We start from the raw sequence: 5000 nt of genomic DNA, 5'->3' as shown, positions 1-5000 counted from the left end.
GGTCTCCCGCAACATGACCTCCTCCAACGACGATACCGCCATCTATGCGACGCCAAGCCGATTAAGACAGCGATGGCGCCACAGTGCCCGCCTTTCGACGCCACCCACAAAGCCTGCAGCCTCTGTCGACCATAGCACCCAATCTCCAGTGGCTCTGCCGCACGAAGCCGTGGACCGGCAATGACTCCACCCGCACCCGTTCGTGCACCACCCCAACCGCCAAACTCGCACCTCCAGCGGATGAACGGCGGAAGTTTCCCGCACTCGTAAAGTGCAATCCACCCCTATAACTTGCGTTTCATGAAGAGTTATTTCCAATATGCGACATTCCCGCTGTCCCTATACATGAGCCGCGACCTGTACCACTTACGAGCGAGAGACGCGATCGCGTTGCTCACTGTACGGCGTCCGATACCGAGCCATCAGCATGTCGGTCCCCATGCGCGTTGCACTCGCACTCGCAGTCGCAAAAACGTGGGGCAAATATATTACGCGGAAGAGCTATAACAGACCGAGCCCCACTGCATGGGGAGAGTCTTTGTCACTAATGTACACAGATGGAACATTTTGGACTGGAACCAGATTACCCGTACACACGGCGCTGATTAGTAATCAATGCAGAGCCATCAAACTACAGCAAATATACACAACTGTCCGTATACATGCTGAAAGAGTCTGCCCACAATGGGAACCACACGTCAGCCAGACACTCTGATCACGCACCACTCTCTGCTTCTAACGGGCGCACATACAATATGTAAGCACCAGCATGGAACAACATCCAGTGCATCTTCTCCGCCACATTACACAATCCACACTATCACAACCAGACCAGGAGGTCCATGCGGAAAATACAATATCCCAGCCTTTCGACATCCACCATTGCGCAGACCAGGCACCAACACCCACACATGTCCTATACAACGGTGCACCCAACATCACAATAGTACCTCCTGTCACAGCGCACAAACAATGACATGAGTCAAAGACACAGGTCTCACACAAGCATAGAATTGGAGCGCCGCCTCTAATAAGCCAAAGGTGCATCCTGACGTGACAAATCTGATCATGTCACAAGCATTCACTTACTATAATCACTATCAAGGAACCTGCCGCCCCCGCCCCCCCCCCCTACACCTTTCCTTACAACAACGTGTAACCTAACCTAACCTAACCTATGTTGTACCTTAACCTAACCTATGTTGTACCTTAACCTAACCTATGTTGTACCTTAACCTAACCTATGTTGTACCTTAACCTAACCTATGTTGTACCTTAACCTAACCTATGTTGTACCTTAACCTAACCTATGTTGTACCTTAACCTAACCTATGTTGTACCTTAACCTAACCTATGTTGTACCTTAACCTAACCTATGTTGTACCTTAACCTAACCTATGTTGTACCTTAACCTAACCCATGTTGTACCTTAACCTAACCCATGTTGTACCTTAACCTAACCCATGTTGTACCTTAACCTAACCCATGTTGTACCTTAACCTAACCCATGTTGTACCTTAACCTAACCCATGTTGTACCTTAACCTAACCCATGTTGTACCTTAACCTAACCCATGTTGTACCTTAACCTAACCCATGTTGTACCTTAACCTAACCCATGTTGTGCCTTAACCTAACCCATGTTGTGCCTTAACCTAACCCATGTTGTGCCTTAACCTAACCCATGTTGTGCCTTAACCTAACCCATGTTGTGCCCTAACCTAACCCATGTTGTGCCCTAACCTAACCCATGTTGTGCCCTAACCTAACCCATGTTGTGCCCTAACCTAACCCATGTTGTCCCCTAACCTAACCCATGTTGTCCCCTAACCTAACCCATGTTGTCCCCTAACCTAACCCATGTTGTGCCCTAACGTAACCCATGTTGTGCCTTAACGTAACCCATGTTGTGCCTTAACGTAACCCATGTTGTGCCTTAACGTAACCCACGTTGTCCGCTAACGTAACCCACGTTGTCCGCTAACGTAACCCACGTTGTCGCCTAAACCTGCTCTGTAATTGTTATACGACTCGTTCAATTAGTGTAGTGTTGCCCACCCGCAACCCTCGCAATATAGTTCGCTACTCGCACTGCCCGCTCCCCTGTGTATCGCTTCATGTTAAACACCTTGCAAGTCTTGCTGACTTTCCACATGCTCCTGCTGTACACTGTAATGTGGATGGCAGCAGGACGTACATGCCGCCCCCCCCCCCCCCACCCCTCCCCACGTCCCCACGTCCCCACCTTGCCCCCTGCCTTCGCAAGCTGGTTGGTGACAAGTTTGCATGTTCAATGCCCTTCGCATGCGACGTACGCAGGCTACGTTGTGGTGCGGCCTGTGTCAACTGTCCGCTGATGTCGTACGCGTGAACCACAATCTGTACTGCACATTCGTCCTTATGTACTGAATGATACATCGTGGCACATGTGTGACCGTACAACGACTGCGCCCAAAAACGGCGGACCATACAGTGCAAATATTGTGCACGCAGCTACGTGTCGTCTCCCTATGAGAGCTGGATTGCAGTGTGGTACGCCATAGAGACGTGTGGGAGGAACGGACGCCGTGGATGGCGATCAGCATGAGCTGTGTGTTGATGTATTCGGACCTAGTCGTCTCTCCTCAAACACCGTGATAGCATGGTGCACCGCGTTCCATATCTGCGACATGCTACAGAGGCCGGTTGACAGTCGTTCGAGCAATGGACATCGCATACGTACGGGGGCCACCTTCCACGTATTGTCTAGGCGTGCACATTTTGTTGCGTGTATGTGGGCAGACGTAGTGTGGCGTGACACCTGACACAGGCATGCAATAATCGTTGAAGTTGCTAATGGCGATGGACGCCTACGTTTTCTGGTGAAGTTACGCAAATGAAGAAATGGTAACCCGTTGTGGTGCGGTTGTTCTCGCTAGGGGTGAATCGGTGATGGCGACGATAGGTTGAGGTACTAACCGGTTGTTCCAGCGATACCCACCATGCCGATGAAACTGAACGGCATCTGGGTGTGAAGCGATACGCGGTGGTGGCTGGGTGGGACCGTCCCCGGCCGGTGAGGGGGCGCCTCCCGGCGTGCTGGCCGCGCGGTGCGTGGGCGCACGCGCTACAGCCGGCTGGTGGGGGCGGCCAGTGGCAGGCGCGCCGGCCGACGGACGCGGCAGGCGTCGCAGCTGCGCGCCGGCGCACCCTGCGCGCGGCGCCGTGCGGCCAAAGTAGGTCCTCGCGGGCCCGGTGCGAAGCGCGGTGGACATCTTCAGTGTGCTGGTCCGATTGAGGACTGTGTGCGTTGAGGATGCGCCGCCGCCCGGCGCTCGGCGCCGCGACGCCGTCTGCTGCTCGGTCGCCCCAGCGGTTCTCGCTGGTGGTTTGTATCGCAGCTGTGCGGATGTGTTGGCGCGTGCGCTGTGCTGGGAGAGTTCGCTTCGGCACCCAAGTGGGGCTTTTGTCCTTCTGTGGCGCTGGCGTTGGAGCTGCCGGTCACCGTAGGTGGCGCGTGTTGTCTCCCGCCGGCAATGCCACGACAGCACGCTCCCGGGCCTCTGTCGGCAGCGGCAAGCTCAGTTGGGAGCACGGGTGGTCGCACCGAAAGCGTCTACTCGCCTAACTCCGGGCGATTGCGCCTCTCTCGAACCCGACCAAGTACTTGGGACGGCGCTGCGCGCCGCCGGGACCTGAGAGGGTTTCGAGGTGTATTGTGCAGGGGAGCTCAGCCTCCTCCTGTTTGCAGAATGATTGAGCGGTGACGCTTGCGTGTTCGCGCGGGCCCCCGGGACACACTCCCGGGCGGCCGGCTGCTCAGCTCTAGTTGGCGCAGCTCCCTGGTTGATCCTGCCAGTAGTCATATGCTTGTCTCAAAGATTAAGCCATGCATGTCTCAGTACAAGCCGCATTAAGGTGAAACCGCGAATGGCTCATTAAATCAGTTATGGTTCCTTAGATCGTACCCACGTTACTTGGATAACTGTGGTAATTCTAGAGCTAATACATGCAAACAGAGTCCCGACCAGAGATGGAAGGGACGCTTTTATTAGATCAAAACCAATCGGTCGGCTCGTCCGGTCCGTTTGCCTTGGTGACTCTGAATAACTTTGGGCTGATCGCACGGTCCTCGTACCGGCGACGCATCTTTCAAATGTCTGCCTTATCAACTGTCGATGGTAGGTTCTGCGCCTACCATGGTTGTAACGGGTAACGGGGAATCAGGGTTCGATTCCGGAGAGGGAGCCTGAGAAACGGCTACCACATCCAAGGAAGGCAGCAGGCGCGCAAATTACCCACTCCCGGCACGGGGAGGTAGTGACGAAAAATAACGATACGGGACTCATCCGAGGCCCCGTAATCGGAATGAGTACACTTTAAATCCTTTAACGAGTATCTATTGGAGGGCAAGTCTGGTGCCAGCAGCCGCGGTAATTCCAGCTCCAATAGCGTATATTAAAGTTGTTGCGGTTAAAAAGCTCGTAGTTGGATTTGTGTCCCACGCTGTTGGTTCACCGCCCGTCGGTGTTTAACTGGCATGTATCGTGGGACGTCCTGCCGGTGGGGCGAGCCGAAGGCGTGCGACCGCCTCGTGCGTGCTCGTGCGTCCCGAGGCGGACCCCGTTGAAATCCTACCAGGGTGCTCTTTATTGAGTGTCTCGGTGGGCCGGCACGTTTACTTTGAACAAATTAGAGTGCTTAAAGCAGGCAAGCCCGCCTGAATACTGTGTGCATGGAATAATGGAATAGGACCTCGGTTCTATTTTGTTGGTTTTCGGAACCCGAGGTAATGATTAATAGGGACAGGCGGGGGCATTCGTATTGCGACGTTAGAGGTGAAATTCTTGGATCGTCGCAAGACGAACAGAAGCGAAAGCATTTGCCAAGTATGTTTTCATTAATCAAGAACGAAAGTTAGAGGTTCGAAGGCGATCAGATACCGCCCTAGTTCTAACCATAAACGATGCCAGCCAGCGATCCGCCGCAGTTCCTCCGATGACTCGGCGGGCAGCCTCCGGG

General features: G+C 53.9%; 1 non-coding gene across 1 annotated transcript in view; it reads left to right on the top strand.

The window, feature by feature from the left end:
- Window positions 1–3817: 3817 nt before the first annotated feature.
- The window catches only part of LOC124774597, a 1909-nt gene continuing 726 nt past the window's right edge, over window positions 3818–5000 (top strand). The window contains exon 1 of the ribosomal RNA XR_007015388.1: window positions 3818–5000. This exon is cut by the window's right edge and continues 726 nt beyond it. This is a non-coding gene — a ribosomal RNA (small subunit ribosomal RNA).

The sequence above is a fragment of the Schistocerca piceifrons genome, unplaced genomic scaffold (genome assembly GCF_021461385.2).
Source record: "Schistocerca piceifrons isolate TAMUIC-IGC-003096 unplaced genomic scaffold, iqSchPice1.1 HiC_scaffold_967, whole genome shotgun sequence".
Classification (NCBI taxonomy): domain Eukaryota; kingdom Metazoa; phylum Arthropoda; class Insecta; order Orthoptera; family Acrididae; genus Schistocerca; species Schistocerca piceifrons.
The sequence above is the reverse complement of the archived record's forward strand: the minus strand, read 5'-3'. Positions and strand labels throughout refer to the sequence as shown.